Genomic DNA, 25,144 nt, shown 5'->3' with positions numbered 1-25,144 from the left:
CCCACAGCTACATGATCATGCCCGTGATCACCATGGCCGGAGAGATTCTGCGGCCGATGTATGTACTGGTGTCGGAACCAAGTGGAAAGTTTCCGGGAAACAAGCCTGCAGATCCACCGAACATCAAATCATTTGCTGGCAAAACGTCCAACATGAACAGGGACGACCTTAAGGACTTCTACGAGCAAGTGTTCTGGCCAAGCATGCCTGATGATCGGAAGAAGATCGTTTTGCTATTGGACTCGTGGACTCTGAACAAGGACGACAATCTATCGAACGCACTGAAGCCTGCCGACGTTGCGTTGCACAAGAGACTGATTCCTGGTGGTTGCACTGGAAAGATTCAGCCTTTAGATGTGCATTTCTTCCGTCAGTACAAGTCCTTTGTACGCTTTGTGACCGACACACTGGCCATGGACAGTGTCATGGATATCTGGCATCGCGATCGATTCCTGGCACTACAGTCGTTTTCACTCTACCAGTTCAGCGCACCCCGATTCAAGAACCTGATCCGGTACGCTTTCCACAAGGCTGGCTATCTGGACGAGGAGCCGGGAATGTGGATCTCTCCGCACGAGTACTGCTTTGACTCCCTCGACGAAGGTGACGTGTGCTTCACGTGCGGCGAACTACCTTTCGTCAAGTGTGCACACTGTGAGCGCACTCTTTGCATCTCTCATGCTCTGTTCGACGATTTGCACATTGATTGTACCCTTTAACTTACGCAAACAAGTGCTCAATCAGACAACGTCGATTCAAACGTCACAAACCTTGTGTTCTTCTTCGTTTCCTGTAACTCTCATAAACCCCATGTTAATGTTTGACGCTCCATAAGTCCTGAACGCGGCAACGTCTGACCGTCGCACTGTGTAGTTATCCTATTTAGGACTAGTGCTTTCCGAAAATGTATAGTTTAGCGTCAGACCGGCAGCAACGATGTGAAGTGTTACTTGTGAGTCCTATTTTCCCCTCAAGTGCACACTAGAACTTCACAATGCATATGAGCTAGTGATCAGGTGAGGGGGGCCCCTCCCCCTTTCTCAGCATGAGCTTGGGACCGGCCATGGTAGGGTTTAATTTCGCTATTTCGTCGCATTCATCAGACACATTATGAAAGATTAATCCAAGAATAACAACTTAAATATCCTCAGAAAGTGGAAGGAGGATATGCTCACATTTTCCAGGGCCAATAAAGCTTCCCTTCATTTTTTTTTACATCCATCTGTACACAGTATAAAATTTTAATTAGGTGCAAAATGTATTTCTTTCAAAAAAAAAAGTGCTTGTCACATACTTTCCCCAACAATTCGCACTCTATTCTAAATTTTGACATCTACCCATTTGTAGTGTTGTTTACTCTTTCAGTACTTTCCTTTCTATTTTGGGGATACGGACAAAATCTCGCGGCCGAAACATCGCCGCCCAAAATCTCGCCGGCCAAAACCTCGCGTGGCCAAAACCTCGCCGCCCAAAATCTCGCCGGGCCAAAACCTCGCCACCCAAAACATCGCGTGGCCAAAACCTCGCCGCGAATGAAACTTTTCTTTAAAATTTACCCAATTCTTAATATGCAATTCCACATTACAAATAATAATAATAATAAGAAGAAGAAGAAGGAAAAAAAGAAGAAGAAGATACAAAACATCGTGTGCGTGGGCTTTCTTGGGTTAATCCCGTTTCCTCCCACTTTCTTTATTCGATCATTTCCTTCATCCTGGTCATCTACGTCTCCTTTAACCTATAGGACATAATCAAGGGACGTCGTAAAAACTCATATATTATTTCATACTTTCATAAATATTATTAGATTTTTGTTAAAATTTTAAGTTTTTGGATGTTCCAAAGTTCACGAAATTAACATCGTTAGTTGTCATTACTTTCCTTATGCAGACTTTCTTTCCCTATAACCAGTTTAAAAACATCCTGTCGCCCTACCTTCACATTGAAATCCTCTAATACAGAAATAGAATTTTCATATGGTATCGCGGGACTTGGTCAAATACCCGTGATACTTCTTCTGAGACAGCGTCTTTTATACTGTCATTCTTATCATCTGTTGGAACATTTACATTTTGGTCAGGCGAGATTTTGGGTATGGCGAGATTTTGTCCCGCGGTTTTGGGCGGCGAGGTTTTGGCCAGGCGAGATTTTGTCCCGCGAGGTTTTGGGCGGCGAGGTTTTGGCCAGGCGAGGTTTCGGCCCGGCGAGATTTTGGGCCGCGAGGTTTTGGCCAGGCGACGTTTTGGTGCGCGAGGTTGTCGCCGCGAGGTTTTGTACCCAAACCTCTATTTTGTCCAGCACTGCATTCCACAACTCATGAATTATAAGTCCGTTCGACCAATTCATCAAAACATCCTTGCTTTATTGCTTGATTCATTGAGCTTCTTTCCACTTTCGTATCATAGCCTACTTCTCTTTTCCCACTCCAGTCCTTCGACTCTTTCCCAGTCTACTACATGTTTTGTTTCTTTTATGTATTTATATACTGCACTGTTTTCTCTTCTTAATCTGCTGTCGTCTTATTCTTTCTTTCAATCTCCTTTCTATTCTCCTATGTAGCCTATTTGATATTACACTCTTTACACCTACATATGTAATTCGATATACTACTCCTTCCTCTTCTGTCTTTTTCTCTTTCCTTTCCTTTCTGTCTTACTTTCTCTCCACCTCCCTCCTTTTCTATAGGTTTTGACTCCTTCTTTTCTCAGCAACGTCTTAAGACTCTGTCTTACCACCTAAGCTCGCAATTCCAAATCACTTCCTTCTTACTTCTGTCTTTTCTTCCTTCCTGTTTCTTCTCCCTTTTCTCAAATCTTCTCTTCTATCTCCATTTCTTATTAGTAATTGGTGTAGTATTTTCAGATAGTCTTTCCTTCCTCCATCATCACTATCTATCATTTCTATCCTTTGCATGTTCCTTATAAGGTTCATCTTGGCCTCTGCTTCTAAGTCATTCCCCTTATGGCAGTATATTCCCGCTGAACATTGTTTCCATTCGTTGTCCTATATACAGGTTGCTAATGAGTCGTCATCTAGACCTTATCAGGTATGAATTGAAGTTATTTGTACTATTTCTCGACGCAGTAACTTGCCAGGCCTGCCGCGTTTTCTGATATATGTGTTTCTTTACGGCATAGTAGAATTCTATTGTCCAGTCCCTCAATTACTAGAAAACTGTCTGAATTACTTCGTTATCTATAATACGATTAATGTTTAAGATTCGTAATTAAATTTACTTGATGTCTTTATATGCTATAAATACTAATAATATTATTAGGTATTCTATCTGTTGGCAAGTCCTTGGACTAATAAGTTTTATTTTTAAAGGTTTGGGCGTGGAAATGTTTTTAGAAACATTAAGACCCTCTTTCTGCTAGCCCCATACGACCTCTTCTTCCTCATAAATAATAATAATAATAATAATAATAATAATAATAATAATAATAATAATAATAATAATAATAATAATAATAAAATATATCAAAAACACCTTAACGGCAATTCACTGATAATCTATCCGCGACCCCTGGATGAGTGCAACCCACAAACAGTATAAATGGCCAAAAAAAGTTCTTCCCGCTTCTGTATGAATATTTTTTTTTTGAATTTTACACCTTGAGCGTCAGTAATATTTTGTACATTGTTTTGCCATAAATAGTTGTATTTAATTAACTGACACATTTATTGGAATCGTATTTCTTAAACCAAAGTAGGTCGGTAGGTCAGTGATAAAACGCTCATTTCTGGTACGAGGGGATCGGTCTTTCGATTTCAGACCATGGAAGTTTCTGGTGGACAACATTGTGTCCACGAGTTTTCTCGGAGTTTTCCCATTTTCTCTTACACTTCCATTCTATGAATTATTTCCAAATAATTACCTTTCATTTATCATTCGTCCCTATTAGCCTAAAAGACACAACATGAGACGTTAAACACTTCGTTTAGTGCCACTTCTTCCTTGTAAATCAATCAAACAAATATGTGCAACTCTGCTTCTTTCGAGGGGCCGCCGTGGCTCAGTGGTAGAGCGTTCACCTCTGGTGCTTGAGGTCCTGGGTTCGATCCCAGCCCCCGCCAAGTGAACTTTGTGATGGACAAACACCGTGTGCGTGGGTTTTCTCGGGGTTCTCCGGTTTCCTCTTACTTTCTTCATTCCACCATTTCATTCATTAGGCCTACTCATCATCACCGTCTCCTTTAGCCTAACCGGCATAACCGTGGGACGTAAAACAAAGATTTCATTTCATTTTTTTCTGCTTCTTTCGAATTAAAACAATGTTGTTATAACTTGAACGATGTATATATGATTTTTGTTCGTTGAAATATTTTACTTGGTTGTTATTTATTTTCCTCATTCAACTTCTGAAAAATGCCCCAAAAATAATCCAATTTCTTTCATGGCCACCCTTGCGCCGCCTCTGTACCACGTTCAATTGTGCATTATAATCCAGGGGCATATACCTAGGTATAATTCCGTGGGATTTTGAATGAAGAAATATTGAGACTTATCGCGATGTATTTGAAATGAAGAATATAATCATGTGCTACCAGGTGTTTGGCCAGATTGCATTGCACACGGGCTGTATGACGTCATAATTTCAAGATGGCCGCCAGAATAGATACTAATATATTTTTTCGTTTGTAACTCGTCTATGGTTAATTCTATGCACATTTTGTACATAACATTTTTTGTTCATAATAAAAAAAGGAACAGAAAAGTTTATGTATTTTTTATATCTTTTTTTTTCCATTTCCGAGATATAGTTAAAGTTTTAATTTTTCTCAGTTGTTTTTCATTCAATAGCAAGGTCATATTAATATGTTCAACTCGAGAGGATTTTGAATGACGAAGTATTTTGACTACTCGCGATATATTTGTAATGAATCATAGAATCATTTACTAAAAGGTGTTCTGCCTGATTCCATTGCAGACGGGCTGTATGACGTCATAATTTCAAGATGGCAGCCATAATAGATACTAATATCTTTCCCCGTCTGTAACTCGTTTATGGTTAATTGTATGCAAATTTTGTACATAACATTTCTTTGTTCTGAATGAGAAAAAATAGAGAAAAGTTCATTTATTTTTTATTTACGAGAACCGCCCAGAAGCACAGATTGTTTACTTGTCGGTCCGCATATCTCCGGTGACCGACAGGCCCCTCGGGCATTGTGGGTATGGGGACAACGGGAAGACTCGCTAGTGTCCAAATATGCAAATCCCGCTGTCTCATTTAAAGTTGTTCCAGTGTGTGGATAGACGAGTGAGCCTCAGGCTCGGGTGCCAAATGTAAAATGACCTCTCAAGCACAGGTGTGCTGCAATTTGTATATGACATGAAGTGTCAAACATGTAAATTAGGCTGAGGCTCTGTAGAGAGAAGAGGAAGGTGTACCAGTGATGGTGAGGTATGTCTCTCTCTCTTCATTTGACAGCAGTCTTACGTCACACCAGGGAAGACTGTCTGTCATCGTGGGTCCCATGAACTATGAACTTTTTAGTTGCGGTAGAGACTGAATAAAAAAAAATGTTGAGACTCTTTAATAACAAAATTCAATTTAGATAGAATAATGAAAAATGCCCCTATGTAGATCTATGCTACTTTTAAAATTAAAAAGAAAATCCCGATTTTGAGATCTACACAGGTCTCATAGTTCATGTTACCTACCCTGATTTTTCGCTCTCGAAGCGACTCATGGGCTACACAAATAGTAGCGGCTCATGTAACATGAGACTGAGTCTAATGATTACCAACAGAATACACATCAACAAGGAATACTATTTGCAGTAAGTTAAATGAAGTCGCCGAACGAAGTCCACCTAAAAAAAACAGAAGTTACAAAACATTTTAGATATATTTCTGTACTCACCAAGCAGCAAGTAGCCCATCAGGATACGTACAGGAATTGTAGTATAAAACTGACGTAGAAGTAAATTTTCATAACGGTTTAATATATCCTTGGCGGAATTGAATCGAACTATGTACACAAGGTTTCACAAAAAACACTGTACACGTAAAAAAAAATCATACTTGTTTTTCAGTAGCTACTGTGTTTACTTATACCAATAGTTCTAGTCCACGCGTGTTATTATTGTTGTCTTCACAGAAATGTCCTGCATGATTCCAGTCTTCACTGCTGTCTGGTTCCTCCAATCTGCACGCATTCTTCCGTATATGCGTGACGTACTTTTATTCCACATAGTACGGTTTTTTGACGATCAGTCTTGAAGATCACGCTGTCTCCGAAGATCTCTGCATTGGCATCTCTCTCTTTTAAATGTAGAGAGTAACTGTCATCACTATCACAGTAAAGGTGACATAGGCTCGTCACGCCTTACTGTATTTTGTGCGCTGTGGTGCAAAAAGTCCCACTACTTAAACTTTCACAGGTTAAAGAAAAAAATATTGTTCGTGGTGCACTAATTTGCGATGCACAGATTAAAAAAAATAAATGTTTCTGCAGATGACAGATTTTCTAACATATCTGTGTAGTAAACACAAAACAAACTGGTTGGAAGTGTGCTCATTGTAAAGGTGAGCCACACGATGAGTCCACCAACACACGTTACTAATATCCTCTGAGTACGTACATGTTATCACCTAATAGTTGGTCTTGGTGTATAAATAACACCCCTAACTATCTATACGAAACAGTAACCAAAGAAAGTTACTTAAAAAAATCACACTCCCGATGGGGTCATATATAGAAGATATTTCCCCTTTTGCTATCTAAGTACTATGTTATACTCTTCATCGTTGCTGCTATTACACTAGCAAAGACTTGACAATAGAATGTCACTAAACGAAGTGTTCTATGAACTAAGAACTCAAGCGAAGTGAAGTATCACTGAGCGACGTGTAGTGTCTTTTGACATGAAACGAAGTGTCTCACTGAGCGACGTGAAGTGTCCTGATGCTCTCAACGAAGTGTCCTCTGACCTCTCTCGCGACCGTAGTTATCAGGCTCGCTGGAACTAGAAAAACCTAGACTCCCCTTTGGTCTACCGGTTTTCTTATGGGTCAACGTTCTCTCTCTCTTGTGGTAACTACTGAATTCCTAAATAGGTCACCACTTTTATGCCCTAATATAACGTTTATATACACACTCTGGTGAGTTTTCAGATAGTTTACATAATTCTTTGATCTTTAACGAAGATTTTGATATATAACACTACATATGTTATGCACCGGAAGACTATTAAAACAATTAAGAAAACAAAACATATTAAAAAAATACATGTTCCCCCTTCCATCAAGCACTCACGTGACAGGTAGTGACATCTATAAACAAACACTGTCTGAAGCGGGGTGTAGTCACAATACAAACTTTTACTTAATTTCACTCATCCCTGCTTATTGAACATATATGCTGCAAAAGCAAACCTTACATTAATAACATTATACAATTTACTTGATAAATATACTATAATACATGACTGTCATTACCTTAGGGGTGGTTAATTAATATATTTGTCTTCCGGATGCATTGGTTTGCAGAAAGCCTCTTCCATCTTTGCAGACGAACACCGTCCAACGGGTTCAAACAACTGCCTGTAAATAGTACTGTCAAAACGTACTGAAAGAGTACGTGATACTGTCGGACATGTGACATACCGTGTTAAATAAACATAATTTATAATCGGTTGCATCCAAGAACCTTTCAAATTTAAATAAAATCAAATTTTCTCAAAACCAACTCACAATTTCAAAAACATATTACTCCGCGCCGTGGCTGACGATAGCTTCGTTTTTATCGGTAGCGGGGGACGCGGGTAAGGTGAAAAAAAACGTCATCAAGTTGGTTTCTGGCACCTTATTGTTCCCAAAAAACAACGCCAATGTGTGACTAGTATACAATAGCCATGTTCACGACTGAACGGCGCTATATTGGAGAGTAGCCAACCCATCTCTCATCCACTAGTCCTGGACATACAATTGTAGTTCTGCGTACAACTATTTCTGAATAGTCCAATCTCTAGTCTTGAAAATCATAGTAAGCTGGAAACAGTTGTACTATATCAGATGCTGTTCGTGTGTGTTCCGCTGGAGGCTATGAGTTCGCTGAACTTCAGGTTGAAAATTTAGAAATGTTCTCCAGAAAAAAAAAAACTTAGTACTTGAAGTTCTTCCATATCTTCTCATGAAAATGATATGAATACAATACAAAGCATATACATATTGTTGGCTTTTAACATTTAATTAGTATGATTAAATATTTAAATGAATTGATATAAAATATATGTGGTTACACATTTACATATAATTTCCATTTTGATATGCAAAGATTTTGATACGACATTTGCATATCAAAATTTAAATGACGTACGCACTAGGTCTTTACAAGTGTCAGAGCTCAAAACGGCCAAACACTGCGAAAATAGGTCGAAATAGCAGACAGCGATCAGCAGTGTCTGACTGTTTAAAGCCCTGGCACTGAAACAACTTTAATTGCAGTTTGCATATTCGGAAACTAGTGTGTCTTCCCGTTGTCCCCATATCCACAATGCCTCAGGGGCCCCCCAGTCACCGGAGATATGCGCCCCCCAAAAGGAAACCATTCGTATTTTTGGGCCGGTTCGGGTCACTTATTGTGAGGATCTTGCTGGATCTCTGTGGTGTCATGGACAGTACGTGCCATAAAATTGCGCAACAGAGTTAGGAGATGAGATTAGACCCAGAGAGCCCCATCGGAAGTCTCTTCAGTGGTGCACGGTGACCGAGAAGTGACTACAACATTGTCGGGAACGTCGATCGGTTTTCGACTTTTGTTCAAACACGCCTCACTTTGCGACATCGAGACCAACGTATTCGTGACCTACAGAGCCAACCCTGGTACTCACCGGTTAAGAAAGTAGGGAATCGCTGCAGATGCCCTTTGAATTGGTACCAGAATATTCATCCTCCAAAATATAGATTAATGCAGCGAAAACAATGATTTAAACGTTTTATACAAGGGGAGATGTGGCGGGTAAATAAAAAGCGACCGTGTTGAATCTATAGATGTTGTGGTCGCTGAGGTATATAATGACACTCCTGATGCTGTTAAGTCCAAGCTTAATTAGTAAACTTTTACATCATATACTTTGAAATCTTCTAGAATTAGTGCATTTGTCGTGCGTAGCAATGAGCAAATCCAAGACCAAGACAAGACTCGGGTGGTCTTGGTCTTGCACACTCTCTTGGTCTTGGTCTTGCACTGGAATCCTTGGTCTTGGTCTTGCACTGGAATCCTTGGTCTTGGTCTTGCACACCCAGTCTTGGTCTTGGTCTTGGTCTTGCTTGCAAGAGTCTTGCAAATTTCGCTTTTAAGAAATCTTATGCTTTTCATAGGTAAAATTTACTCTGGATATAAGGGATAATATATTCTACAATGCGCCAATACTAACGGAAATACAATGTATGTTTCTATATGTAATATAGTTTACCTTTGAGTAAGCATAATGATAGTGTAATATAGGCTATGACCTTCAATTTTTTTTTTCAATTCGTGCCCACGGTTCACTTCACAATGTTTCGTAATCTTTTTATTCTTTTAACACATCTTATACTCCACTGGTTCCGAAACTGGGAAGTCTACCCCTAAGACGCATGAAAGAAAATCAAGACGGCACAGATTACATGAATTGCAAAATTATTTTTACAAACTCAAGGCATCAGATTTTTTTCTTTTCAATCACAATTAGCTAATCTTCCAATTAAATATTGAGATTTTGTTTTACTGATTCTAATATGTATTCTATAAGACAGAAACATGGACATTACACAATAGCCATGAAAAAAATTGTTGCGTGGAAACGTGGACACGGAGAAAAAAACGAGAGAATTAGCTGGGTTGTACGGAAAACGAATGAGGTGTTAGATATAGTGGCAGTAGGGAAGAAAAGAATAATTTTAGATGTAATTAAGAGGAGGAAAAGGAACTGGTTGGAACATTGCCTGAGGAGAAACTGTATTATGAGGGACGTGCTAGAGGATATGGTGGAAGGAAAGAGAGGGAGGGGGCGAAGGAGATTGTAGTTGAAGAAAGGTATTATAACACAAAATTAGTATGTGAAGACGAAGAGACTAGCGGAGGACCATCGTACATCGAACCTTCTCAGTTGCAGCAAGTGACGTGCCAATAATGGCAGAATAGCTATGATGATGATATGTTTAGCAATATTGGCCAAAAAAGAATGAGAAAAAATAAAATGATAATGATTATAATCAAACCTCGTAATATTTTAGAAAAAATGAATGAAAACTGAAACGACTCAATTGTCTATGTCTTTTGTGGAAACTCAGCTTATATAAAAAATTTTGACCTATATTAGAAATCAGTGGCGGCCGGTGGATTGTGGTTTCGGGTGTTGCAGTATGAACGATAAGAGACAGAAGATATAAAGTGGACTCATTAACTAATCAGCATAACTTTAGATGCAAATGCTATGTGACATGTTAAATTAAATAAAATTCTGTTTTTAAAAAAATAAAAAATGCAGAACATTTTATCCGATTAATCACCTTAATTAATTAGTAAGTTCATTCTCCTCTCTTTGATTGGAGCAAATCTGCCTAATACATGCTGGTTGAACTCTGGTATTCTTATTGTCAGGTCTTTTTCGATGGAAAGCATAACCAATGGTGATAACCTTTCTTGGGACATTCAATTCCTTGAAAGTGTCAATTCTTTTCGATGTGGAAAAAAACTTTTCTTATTTTGCTGACGCCATACGTACAGTTACTATTAATTTCAGAAGCTTTGTAGATTCACTAAATATTTTTTCTAGATTATTACGAACGATTCATACTAGCAAACTCAGTCCCTGACAGTGATCCGAATTCCTCTTCAGCGTTGACTGAAGAGAGTTCGTAGCAGAGATTAGTGTTATAAAAATATGTACATTAAACACACTTTATTCACAGTTTATCCAAGAAAATTTAAAGTAAATTGAGGAAATGTATCTAGTGCAAACAACATTACTGCCATAAGATATCCTGTAAATTTAAACTGGATTTTTTTTTTCGAACACTCTCCTGAATTGCCCTTTGCTTGTTTTGTCTAAGCCTTAATTCCAAGTTTTTCCTCAGTTGAAAGCTGGTCAATGTTTTTTGTAAGTTATTTACAGAAGTCATGGTATACAATTCATTCAGAGTTTGTAGGTTATTTTCAGAATTAAAGCACACACAATAAAATTAAATCTAATAATTAAAAACCAAAACAGCTGATACAAAAGAGGTACTGGTATATGAATTCCGAATGTCACATATTCATACATCAACACACACACATTTGCGTAAAAGAAAAAACTACATTCCAAATCATCCGTTTTGGTTGTTACGCAATGCACGATGAACACAATATACTTCCACTGAGGCAAAACAATGCTTATCAGATTCATATGTTCTGGAAAGGAAACCTCGAAACCCGTCAGATGTAGGATCAGCATGTAACAGAAGCCAAAAATCAAAGAACATCAAAACAAACAGCATTGCTAGTTCTACGCCCAGAAATGTTAGCTGGGAGGGGTTCGAAGTATTTGAGGGAGGTCCAATACGTCTACGTAATATGGAACCTGTCTTATAATGCACCCGAAAAGACACTAAGTAATTCTTAATTACTGTCACCTATATTTTTTAGAAAAAAAAATGATAGAACGATTACTTTTATAAGAAAAGAAAGGGTACATGATGCGTAAAATAAAATATTTAGCCTACATCAATCATTGCTCTGTTGAACAAGTATAGTTCGTTAGGAAAGCCTACAAATGTTAGTAGAGTTTCGAAATTTTTCGGAGGTCCGGACCCGGTGGACTCCCCTCGTGACTACGCCCCTGAGCATTGCTAACTAGTCCCAAATTCAATGTGGTGTTCCCCATCATACAGTTTTATGTGGAAATTATCAAGAGTATAAAATATACTTGTTTTATAAAAGAAATATGTATATACTAAAATACTATCCACAGAGGGGGGAGGGCGATTCTACATACTGACTTATTAATATTTGATTCACAAATTACTGTAGAAGAAGCCTTCATTATCAATATAAGCTAAGAATTAACTTGTAAATGCGGGTCTACTTTCATTTGTTTTCTGCTCTACTAGATATTTTTTTCTTATTTTGTAATTCTGCAATCACTTTTTTTTTAATTGGCATTATATTGATTTGCTTAGGTCTGGTCCCGTAATTTAAAAATATGAATGCATAAAAACATATTTCATTTGTTAATTGCTAGTGAAATAAAATTCAGAAATCTTATTTAGCGCGGAAAACCTTCTCGTTCACTGGAAACCGTGCTGTGTTGCAGAAGCACTGCAACGACCAGTCCCTTTAACTTCTGAGATAGGGGAAAGGAGACTTAACATTTGCTCCAATTGTCGCGCTGAAGGAATCTGGTCGTTCTATGTTCGCTGCAACACAATATAAATTATAGACACTGTGACTGATGATTTTTCGCTTTTTGAAACGGATTAACGGAACGGACATTTACAGAAGTAAAAAATATATTTTTTAAAGTGTATATACGCATTAAAAAGTATTTTTTCAGTTCTTTACTACTATTGATAATAATATTTTTTCTTGAAATACTTTGGTCGTTGCGCAACGTTGCAACTCTTAGAAATACAAAATCATGGCATCAAATTCCGAGTTATTTGAAATAACCATACAAAATCACTTTCAGTTGTGAATACGAATTATTTATTGTTCTATAATGTTATATCGCTCAATCCTCGGTGTGCCGTATACCTAAGGAGGCTAAAAGTTACATTGATAAATAATTACTGGTATTCAACGTATTAGCATTCGGTCATGAAATCAAGCTTGCGGTCACATGCACTAAGATTTTGCTAATGTCATGAAAATGTTATTTCGATATTAATTTTATGAGCACACATTAAAAGTTTCCAACGGATGCTTGAGCCTCGGAGCCAAGGCCATACCCATGTAGTCGACACCTATGGTGTACGGAATTACTGATGTCCAATATTACATTTCTCTTTAGCTTTGGGAAAAGAACACCATTAATATGCTTTGAAATTAAATGAAATATCTAATTTAACGTCCCACAAACATGCACCGAGGCTAAGGGAGATAGTGATGATGAGAAATGAATGAAATGGTGGAAAGAAGAAAGTAGGAGAAAACAGGAAAATCCCTAGAAAAACCATGCACAAGATGTTTGTCCACCAAAATAGCTTACATGGCGCAAGCTGAGATCGAACCAGAGACCCCATGCAACACATATGAACTCTCTACCGCTGAGCCGGTACTTGTGCAAGACTCATGGTCTTGAGATGGATGGATCTTGTTTGTGATCAAATCACGAGAAAACAGTTTGAAATGAAATTTGCTCTATGACTAGCATCCATTTCAAACTTTGTTTCTATTCTAAACTTTGATAAAAATACTGTATGTATCCTGAGAGGGGAATGACGGGGTCAACTTTATTGCGAAAAATTTAGTATCTCACGACCCTGTCAGGTTAGTAAGATGATAAACGATAAATAAACTCATTAAAGATAAATGGATGTTTGTTCCAGTGTATCTGTAAACTTCCTTGTTAAGGAAGGGGGGCTATTTTCTTATTTTTTCGCCACATTCAAAGCAACATTGTCCGTCGTTTGTGACGGTATCAAGGAAAAACGGCTTAAAAATTTCAAATGGATTTTCGAACTGGATTAGTACTTAAATGGATTAGTAATTACCTTAAACTGGGTTTTTATTGCGGCTCTTTGATTAAACGATATATTTTAAGGGGTAAGGAAGGTTTAAAATTTACGCAAGAAATAGAATATTTCACGAGTCCCTGAAGTAAAGAATATGAACGTCGGTATATGAACTTTTCATTCCAAATACATGGACATGGCCCCAACGTTTTCCAGAATTCTGGTTTTGAAAGCGGAGAGGGTTCTATTTCTATGTTTTTTTCACCACATTAATATGGAAGTTGTCTATTGTTTATGATCACATCGTGTGAAAAAGGCTGACACGTTTGAAATTAATGTAGAGCATAGTTAGTACCTCCTCAAGCTGGGATTTTATAATGCCAATTTGATTAAAGGAAATATCATAATCGGGTAGAAACGTTCAAAATATGTGTCAGAAATAGTGATGAGCACAAGAGTCTTGTCTTGCAGTTTGTGTAAGAGTCTTGCATGCAAGACCAAGATCAGGAATCCCGATGCAACACCAAAATCAAGGGGTGCAAGACCAAGGCCAAGACTAGGATAATAAATGCAAGCACAAGACCAAGACCAAGACTCTTGTGCAAAGAGTTTTGCACAAGTACCGGTTAGTGATGAGCGCAAGTGTCTTGGTCTTGCAGTTTGTGCAAGAGTCTTACATGCAAGACCAAGACCAGGCATCTTAATGTAAGACCAAGACTAAGGCCAAGGGATGCAACACCAAGACCAAGACCAAGACTCTTGCGCAAGAGTCTTGCACAAGTACCGGCTCAATGGTAGAGGGTTCACCTCTGGTGCACGGCGTCCCTGGTTTGATCCCAGCTTGCGCAATGTGAGTTCTTTTGGTGGACAAACACCACGTGCGTGGATTTTCTCGGGATTTTCCCGTTTCCTCCTACTTTCTTCATTCCATCATTTCTCATCGTCTCCCTTAGCCTAGGTGCATAAACTAGATATTTCATTTCATCTCAAAACATATTAGTGGTGTTCCTCTTCCAAAACTAAAGAGAAATGTAGTATTGAACATCGGTAATTCCGTACGCCATAGATGCTAACTACATGGATATAGCATTGGCTCCGAGGCTCAAGTATCCGTTCGAAATTTTTAATGTGTTCTCCTAAAATTAATATCGAAATAACATTTTCATGACATTGGCAAAAACTTAGTACATGTGACAGCAAACTTGATTTCATGAGCGGATGTTTATACGTTAAATAATTGCATATCAATATAACTTTTAGCCTCCTTAGGTGTAACATACATTGAGGATTGAGTGGTATAACATTATACAACAATAAATAATCTTTATTTACAAGTGAGAGTGATTTTGTACACTTATTTCAAATATCTTGGAGTTAGATGCTGTTATTTTGTATTTCTAATATAGATGAAAAGTATTTATATAAATTGAGTTTACACAAACGACATGGACAGTTGAGTTGTTTTCAGTTTTCATTCAAATTATTGTAAAATATTAAGAGGTTTGATTATAATCATTATTATTTTAATTTTTTCTCTCTCTCTTTTTTCTTTTTTTCTTTTTTCTTTTTTTCTTTTTTTTTTTTGTCTATATTGCTAAACATATCATCATCTTCATAACTATTCTGACATTATTGGCAGATCTCTTGCTGCAACTGAAAAGTTTCGATGTACGGTGGTCCTCAGCTAATCTCTTGGTCTTGACGGAGCAATTTTCTGTTTTAATACCTTTCTTCAACTAGTCTCCGTTGCTCTTCCCTCTCTTTCCATCCCCCGTACCCTCTAGCACGTCCTACATAATACAGTTCTTCCTCAGCCAATGCCCCAACCAGTTAATCTTTCTCCTCTTAATTACATCTAAAATTCTTCTTTTCTTTCCTACTACTACTATTTCTAACGCCTTCACACTCGTTCAACTCAGCTAATTCTCTCCTTTTTTCTCCATGTCCATGTTTCGAAAGCCTCGATTTTTTCCATCGCTTTGCGAAATGTCCATGTTTCTGCCCTATAGAGTACATATTGGAATAAGTAAAACAAAATCTTAATATTTAATTGGAAGTTTGTTCAATACAAAGATCAGCTAATCGTGGTTGTAGGGAAAAAATCTGACATCTTTAGAGTGTAAAAATAATTTTGCAATTCATGGTATTTCAGTAATCTGTGTCGTCTTGATTTTCTTTCATGCATCTCAGGGGTAGCCTCCCCAGTTTGGGAACCAGTGGAGTGTTGGATGTGTTAAAAAATATTAAAAGATTACGAAAGATTTTATTTATCTTACAAGTGGTGAAGCGTGGGCACCTATTGAAAAAATAAAAATAAAGATCATCGCCTATGTTGTACACTATCATCGTACTTACACGAAGGTAAACTATTAATATTACATTTAGAAACACACATTATATTTCCATTACTATTGGTGCATTGTAGGAGTTATTATCCCTTACATCCAGAGTATTTACCTATGAAAAGTGTAAGATTTCTTAAAAGCAAGACTTGCAAGACTCTTGCAGGCAAGACCAAGGCTGGGTGTGCAAGACCAAGACCAAGACCACCCGGATCTTGGTCTTGGTCTTGCATTTGCTCATCACTAGTACCGGTACTACTTGAATTATTTTATAGAATGTAAAAAATGGGAAAATCATTACATCTTTCATTTGAATTTCTTGACTTCAGTAAAAATGCCGCTGGAATGAATGTGTTCCCAGTACTTTATGCAACCGTGTGAGTCGATTCGCCCTTGTAGCATATGACTACAATATGTCATTTTCCGAATTGGTTCTTCGCGTTTTCTGGAGTTATTATTCTTTTTCAAGCCGCACAGGTGTCATTTTAATCAAAGCTTGTTGCACACAAAGAAATGTGTCATTTGTGCTGGATTACCATGCATTCCTGCGTTTTTAAACAATGACGATTACTATCGGGAAATCAAACACTATTTTACATGTGTATGTTATCTAGAGTAAACTTAAACCATTGACCTTTGAGTTGGTAGAGTTTGTCGGCTCGTCCTGGAATAAAGATAGCAAAATGTGCATAAGAAGCGAATAAGCGAAAACTACGGTAAACTAAAACATGTTGTAGCCGCGGTGGCTGAGTGGTAAGAGCGTTCACCTCTGGTGCGTGGGGTCCCTGGTTCGATCCCAGCTTACGTAGTGAGATCTTTCTTTGGTGGACAAACACCATGTGTGTGGTTTTCTAAGGTCTTCCAGTTTCCTCCTACTTTCTTCATTTCAACATTTCATTCATTTCTTATCATCACCGTCTCCCTTAGCCTCGGTGCATAATCGTGGGGCCGCGGGGGCTCAGTGGTAGAGCGTTCACCTCTGGTGCTTGGGGTCCCGGGTTCGATCCCAGCCCTCGCCAAGTGAACTTTGTGGTGGACAAACACCGTGTGCGTGGGTTTTCTCAGGGTTCTCCCGTTTCCTCCCATTTTCTTCATTCCACCATTTCATTCATTACTCATCATCACCGTCTCCTTTAGCCTAACCGGCATAACCGTGGGACGTAAAACTTAAAGATTTCATTTCATTTTTTCCTCGGTGCATAATCGTGGGACTTGAACTAACTAACTCTATGGCCTATGGCAGCGTTTCCCAACCGGTGTGCCGCGGCACACTGGTGTGCCGCGAATGGACCGCTGGTGTGCCGCGAGGAAATCGAAACAAAATTATTAATTCTATAGCAACCAAATCGCGAGACAGGAAAAAAATGTATATTTTTGTATTTCATATTGCTATAAATTTCTACCATGGAAAAATTACAGACAGAAAGTATTTCAGCACGTACACATTTCCACGGTTAGCTCCTATGTTACGTTTCAATTGAGAGTCATACTAACACCGAGAAATGGAAGCACTTGTACGGTACGCGTCAAGTACGTAGAACACTCATTCGCACGTGAAGGACAGAACAACACTTTGTTCAACAGATGTTTTGACTTCGACGCATCGCAAGCTGTTAATTGCAATAATATGCACCGGTTTTGGTTAAAACAGCAAAGTTAAAACTAAAAGACACTTGTTTGTTCGTTCGTTATTTGGTGATCTTCGTTCTTAGTGAAAGGTTGGATACAGTTTTCGAAAAAGAAAATGTATTTTTAAAAACTCTGAGTCCTATATTTCATTGCAATTGTTTTCTATTTTAAAATTAGAATAAAAAAATAAGCATAGGGGAAAACCAATGATCGAGGTTTCATCTCTGTGAGATGATCAATAATCACAGAAAAAAAATTACCATGGTATTTTATATTTGCAAATAATAATAATAATAATAATAATAATAATAATAATAATAATAATAATAATAATAATAATAATATCTATGAGTGTACCGCGAGAATTCAAGTTACACCTGTAGTGTGCCGCAAGTTGAAAAAGGTTGGGAAACGCTGGCCTATGGAATCCGCGGGTTCAATGCGTTCACAAGAGCTCTCCACTGACTTCTATCCTTAGCCAATTGGATCCAGTTTCTACTTTGTATTCATATTTCTGCGAGATCCATCTTAATATTGTCCTCCCATCTCGTCTACGTCTTCCTAATGGTCGTTTTCCGATTGGTCTTCCAGTCAAGATTTTGAAAGCATTTCTACTTTCTTTCATCCTAGCTACATGACTTGCCCACCTAAACCTCCTAGACTTGATGACCCTAAGAATGTTTGGTAAACCGTATAAATTATGTAGTTCCTCGTTATGAAGTTTCCGCCATTTCCCGTTCCCGTGCCTCTAGGCTCCGAATATTCTCCTCAGAATCTTGTTTTCGAAAAATTTCAGTCTATGTTCTTCTTCAGAGTAAGCGACCATGTTTCGCAACCATACAGAACAACAGGCATGATCGTTTTATATATTTTACGCTTCAAATTCCTCGACAGAATTCGTGACGACAAGAGATTTTGAACTGACTAATAACACGAATTCCCTGCTTTTAGTCGACATTTAATTTCTTCGTAAATATGATTTTTGTCTGTTAATATTGATCCTAAATATTTGAAAGTATCCACTTTATCAAAAGTATTATTTAATATTTTAACGCATCCATAATTTGCCGTATTAGGTCCCGTCGCACTTCCATATATTTAGTTTTTTCTACGTTTACTTCTAAATCCAAGTTCCTGCAAGCGGTTAATAAGACATCTGCATTTCTTTCTATTGTTCTTCTATCATCATCTATTAACCTCCTGAAGTCCTGCGTATTGCATGCAATACAATTTTTTAAATGCCTTTCTTTATAAAGAAAAGTGTTGGAAAGGTCAGATTCCGTGGTATTGTGTTCAGTACATAGCAGACTTACTGTACTGGACACAATATCACGGAATCTAACCCTTACAATAATTTTCTTAATAAAGAAAGGCATTTAAAAATTGTATTGTATCCAATACGCATGGTCTCAGAAGGTATTTACATCATTAGCATATGCCATAACCTGGTAAATACCATTCAACTGTAGGCACTGGTTGCTATCTAATTTTTCTTGTAGCTTATTCCAGAACAAAGTTGAATAATAATGACGACAACGCATCTTCTTGTTTCAGGCCATTCTTGACGTGAAAGCTCGTGGACAAAAATTTTCCTACCCGGACTTTACTTTGGGATTCATTTAAACATACCTTAATTAATCTAATTAGCTTTTTCGCTATTCCAAATTCTGTAAGGACGTTGTATAATGTTTCTCTCCTAACTGAGTCTTATGCCTTTCTAAAATCAATAAATAGTTGATGTACCGAGATATTGTATTCCCACTTCTTTTCAAGTATTTGGCGAATGGTAAATATTTGGTCGATAATTGATCGATTTCGTCTAAATCCGCACTGATAATCTCCAATAATTTCATCTGTGTATGGGGTCAATCTTGCTAATAGAATATTTGAAAGGATTTTATAGGATGTTGATAGAAGAGAAATGCCTCGATAATTATTACAGTCAGTTTTGTCGCCTTTCTTGTGAATTGGAACAATGATTGATTCTTTCTACTTCTGTGACAATTCTTCCTTGTTCCAGATAAGGAGAATGAGTTTGTGTATCTTGTTCCACAATTTTTCGCCTCCAGCTAAAATTAACTCAGCCGGAATTTCATCTACACCCGGAGATTTGTGTTTCTTTAATTTCTTTATAGCGGTTTCTCTTCTATTCGGTTGGGTTCATGGAATATACGGTTCTGCGGTGTGTATCTCTTTTTCTCCACACACAGTTTTTGGCTGCGTGTTCAGCAAATCGTCAAAGAAATCTTTCCATCTATTTAAGATGCTATGTGTATCAGTGAGAACTGTTCCTTCAGGTTTCTTTAATATATAAGCACGAGGTTGATAGCTTTCTTCAATTCATTGATCCCCTTATACATGGTCTGAATGTTTTTATTTTTATTATTGTGTTGAAGTTCCTTAATTTTAGCTTTCAAAAAATCGTGTTTCTTGTTCTAAAAGTTTTGGAAGTTTCCCGCCTGATTTCTACTAACTTTAAGTACTTATTTCATTCGGATTTTGTAGCCAACGTAATTTTGTCCGTTTTTCTGCTAGTTTAATGCATCCCTGGTCGAACTATGGTTTGTTCCTACGTATTTCCGCGTGTCCCAATTTTTCTTTTGCTGAAGTTTCAATGCTATCTCTAATTTCGATCCAAGTATCCTGAACACTAGTGCACTCCGAATCTTCTAAAGCCGAGAATCTATTCGAAACTTCAATCTGGCATTTCTCTCTTACCTGGCTCTCTTCTAATTTCTTTAAATTGAATCTCTCCGTTTTCGGACAATGAATATTACTTTTATTCAAAGATAACCTCTCTCGTATTATCGCTGCTACCAGGTAGTGGTCAGTGTCACAATCAGCCCTTCTAAACGACCGGACATCAATTATGCTAGATTGTCTCCCTCTATCTACTAAAACGTGATCAATTTGATGTGCGAATTTTGTACTCTTCACAATTAGGTTTTTGGATGTTGCAAAGTTCACGAGTCTAACACCGTTGTCATTACTTTCCTTATACAGTCTTTCGTTCCCTATAATCGGTTTGAAAATATCCTTTCGTCCTCTCGTCCTACATTGAAATCCCCTAATAGAATTTTCATATGGTATCGCGGGTGGTCAAATATCCGTTCCACTTCTTCGTAAAAACTCTCTTACATCGTCATCCTTATGTTCTGTTGGGGCATGTACATTTAAAACAATAATATCACACCACCGCCCCTTAGAGTAATAAAGAAAGTTTGTCAGTAACAAATAAAATCCGCTTTATTGCTGATATTATTCGTTTGTGAACGAAAAACCCTGTTCCTAATTGGTGATTTTTATTTCCTTCCCCGTAAAAGAACGTAAAATTTCTGGAATTCACAGTTCCACTTCCTTCCCACCTAACTTCCATAACTCCTACTACGTCCATCCTGTATTTCTTTAACTCAGTCATTACGGATTTTAACGCGCCTGCCTTATAAAGACTTCTAATTCCATGTTCCAAATCTCATGTCCATTTTCTTTTGCTGAGGTCGTGCCAAGTTATCAGTCCTTGTCCGAGGCTTCTGTGAATGTTTCTGAGGAAGTGTCTTTTTTACAGGATGAGGTTGTTAGTCTAACCCAAACTCCCAAGCTGGAGGACCATTCCTCGTCGTCTGTCCGCGACTGCTTATTCAGTATATTCGCAGCTAACCTCTATATTTAGAGGCCTTCTCCTCGATCCATAACCTGAGGATGCGCCATGCCGTAGTGACAGGAATCCACATTACACAGATCGTGGATCGTTAACCTATATATTTCATTTCATTTCAAAACATATTAGTGGAGTTCTTCTTTCAAAACTAAAGAGAACTGTAGTATTGAACGCCACCATACACCATAGATACCGACTACATGGGTATGGCCTTGGCTCCGAGGCTCAAGCATTCATTGGAAATTTTGAACGTGTACTTATAAAATTAATATCGAAAGAACATTTTCATGAAATTGACAAAAATTTAGTGCATGTGACCCCAAGTTGGATTTCATGAGCGGTTGCCTATACTGTACGTAGAATAGTGTTTATCAATATAACTTTTAGCCTTCTTAGATATGCGGCATATATAGGATTGAGCGATATCACATTACACAACAGTAAATAATCCATATTCACAACTGAAAGTGATTTTGTACAGTTATTTCAAATAATTTGGAGTTTGATGGCCTTTTTTTATTTCTAATATAGGTGAAAAGTAATTATATAAATTGAGTTTACACAAGACATATGCAGTTGAGTCGTTTTCAGTTTTCACCCAAATTATTCTAAAATATTAAGAGGTTTGATTATAGTCATTGTTATTTTAATTTTTCTCTCTCTTCTTAGCCAATATTGCTAAAAGTATCATCTTCATAATCATGGCTATTCTGCCATTATTGGCAGGTCACTTGCTGCAGCTGAGAAGCTTCAATGTACGGTGGTCCTAAGCTACTCTCTCCGTCTTGTCGTAGCAATTTTCTGTTTTAACACCTTCCCTCAACTACAGTCTCCTTCGCCCCTTCCTCTATTTCCTTCCACAGTACCCTCTAGCATGACCCTCATAATACAGTTCCTCCTCAGCCAATATCCCAACCAATTCCTGTTTCTCCTCTTAATTACATCTAAAATTGTTCCTTTCTCCCCTACTGCTACTATTTCTAACACCTTCTCATCCGTTTTCCGTTCAACCCAACGAATTCTCTCCTTTATTCTCCATGCCCACGTTTTGAAAGCTTCCATTTTTTCATCGCTTTTTGGTAATGTTCATGTTTGTGCCACATAGAGTACATATTGGAATCAGTGAAGCAAAATCTCAATGTTTAATTGAAAGTTTGTTCAACACAAAGATTAAATAACCGTGGTTGAAAAGAAAAAATATATCTGACTCCTTTAGAATGTAAAAATAATTTTGGAATTCATGATATTTCAGTAATCTGTGCCGTCTTAATTTTCTTTTATGCGTCTCAGGGACAGCCTTCCCGGTTTGGGAACCAGTGGAGTACTGGATCTGTTAAAAAAATATATAAAAAAGATTACGAAACATTGAGATTTTTCTTACAAGTAGTGAAGTGGGTGCCCATTGAAAAAAAAATTAAGGGTCGTGGCCTATGTTGTACACTATCATCATACTTATACGAAGGTAAACTATATTAGAAACATGTATTGTATTTGCGTTACTATGGCGCATTTGGAGAATTTATTATCCCTTATATCCAAAGTAAAATTTACCTATGAAAAGCATAAATTTTGTTAAAAGCAAGACTTGCAAGATTCTTGCAAGAAAGACCAAGACGAAGACCCAGACCAAAACTGGGTGTGCAAGACCAAGATCAAGGGTTTCAGTGCAAGAGCAAGACCAAGACTGAATATGCAGATCAAGGCCACCCAAGTCTTGGTCTTGGACTTGCATTTGCTCATCACTAGTCAGAATAGACACCTCGCGGATTTAATTAATTAAACTTTTATTGAAATACGTATTCTAAGGGGAGAAGGAGGTTCAAATCTTTTCTAGAAATATATTTTCTCTCATGAGAAGAACGTGCTCTGCAGCTAGTGTGTATACACGGTGTTTCAAAACAACACCGACGTTCGGGAGGTGATTCCCGACACCAAGGTATGACAAGAAGTATACACCAACCTGGGAGCAGCAATTCGTCATTTCGGAGTTATAGGCTGCCGGAATCATGAAAAAAGTGAATATTAAAAGTCCATAGCTCCAAAAGTATGGGACTTACCGTAGTCGGGTCAAGACTTCACTTAAGAACTAATATGTGCTCTATCCAAAAATCCATGTTTCAGAATCCTACGGTACTCATGCAACAATTTTTGTAGAGGAAATTTGGCTACGGACATTTAATTGGAAATACTCACCAACTACCTCTATGAAAATTGTTATATGAGTACCGCTGGATTCTGAAACATGTATTTTTGGATAACGCACATACTAGTTTCTAAGTGAAGTCTTGACCCACCTATGATAGGCCCCATAGTATTGGAGCTATACATTTTTTTTTCATGTTTTCGGCAGCCTATAATTTCAAAATGACGGACTTTTGCACCTAGGTCGGTCTATACTCCCAAACTCCCAAACGTTGTCGGTGTTGTTTGAAACACCATTTATATAGAAGTCGTAACATTGGGAATCACAAATGGAACATACTGATTATAAACAGAATCCCTTTTCGAAGTCAGTTACTAAATCACTTCATTTTCGAAATCACTAACAGAGTGCGAGGGGGGTTTGAGGCGGATCAGTTTTTCTGTTTATGCCATTGCTGTACTGTTTTTGTATATACTTATCTGAAACATTAAAATTTCCCTTTTTCGTGTATTCCAACTCCTCAGCAATCGGAGGTACGATTTGTCCCATTCAACTGGAATTATCGAATGCCTACCGTAATAAGGACAATAAGCAATATTGCACGTCAATAAAACTTCTCACCTTGTACGATTTTATGCAGATGTTAGGCTTACAAGCAATGGCGGATCAAGAAGGTAAAAACTAAAGGGGCAGATAGATATATCGTTTGATTACAATTTTTTATGGGTCCTGCAGATGGATATTATGGCTGGGTTAGACGTTGATATTGTGGTCCTCAAGTAGGCCTATTGCGGAAAGTTCTAGAACACGTCCCCCCTTATAGGTTGGTTGTACCTAGGTTGGTTTCTTTCTGTACCAAAGTTTAATATTTAATTCAAATAGTATTACCGAGCGAGCGTCAGCGAGTGAAGGCGGATTAGAGCCCTGCAGGGCACGTTGTTTTCGGTCTTTATTGAAGCTAAATGGAAGGGGGACCTGTATTCTAGAACCTTGCCGGCCTATTGTTTTACACATTGCATAACAGAAAAACTTCAAACTACATCTAATATTTCAAGAATTTTCCAATAAAGAATTTTCCAAAAAGGCAACGTTTACTATAAACTTTCAAAAATATATAAATAATAGCTTCAATATTATTTTCGTTACTCAAAAAACGGGCTCTAGCCCCCTCCCCAGCTCGGGGCCAGATCCGCCACTGACTACAAGAAGAGAAGGAAGTTCAATTAACGAAAACAAATTTCAAAACAAATGCATAGATCAAATACTTACTCATGAATTGTTATAGTTTCTGACTAAACATTTTGCACGCTACACATTTTCTTTTATTTTAGTTCCGAAGAGAATATTAAAACGGAACATTATTCTTGTTTACAAATAATCACTGTAGGTTAAACACGCGAACACCAAACACACGTGTATTATTATTACAGCGCACACGCGTTTACACAATAGAAAGTATCACTTGTTAACTGAGAGGAGTAAATGCGATAACCCTTGTGCCATAACTCTGCAACCGCAGTCTGCGCACTAACAAACAAACGCAGTCACTCACTCACACACGTGTTGCTAGAAGATAACCCTAAAAGATAATATTCGTACGAACGACAATTCGTTCAAGCTTTATGCATATTAATCTCGACGGCTATTATGTTAAGCTGTCAGTGAAGTAAATGTCACCGAACAAAATTAGGTTAGCTTCCGATCTAACGATTAACTCGTAACAA

General features: G+C 37.8%; 1 protein-coding gene across 5 annotated transcripts in view; it reads right to left on the bottom strand.

Annotated features, from left to right (window-relative positions):
- LOC145673486 (lactadherin-like) overlaps positions 1–24,915 on the bottom strand; it is a 648,675-nt gene extending 623,760 nt beyond the window's left edge. For all 5 annotated transcript variants that reach the window (XM_081743233.1, XM_081743230.1, XM_081743234.1 and 2 more), the window contains exon 1: positions 24,690–24,915. The gene's annotated coding sequence lies outside the window, so the exon portion shown is untranslated. The remainder of the gene's footprint in view (positions 1–24,689) is intronic.
- Positions 24,916–25,144: the final 229 nt, after the last annotated feature.

This window comes from Thermobia domestica, chromosome 16 (assembly GCF_964235325.1).
Source record: "Thermobia domestica chromosome 16, izTheDome1.hap1.1, whole genome shotgun sequence".
In the NCBI taxonomy this organism is placed as follows: domain Eukaryota; kingdom Metazoa; phylum Arthropoda; class Insecta; order Zygentoma; family Lepismatidae; genus Thermobia; species Thermobia domestica.
The sequence above is the reverse complement of the archived record's forward strand: the minus strand, read 5'-3'. Positions and strand labels throughout refer to the sequence as shown.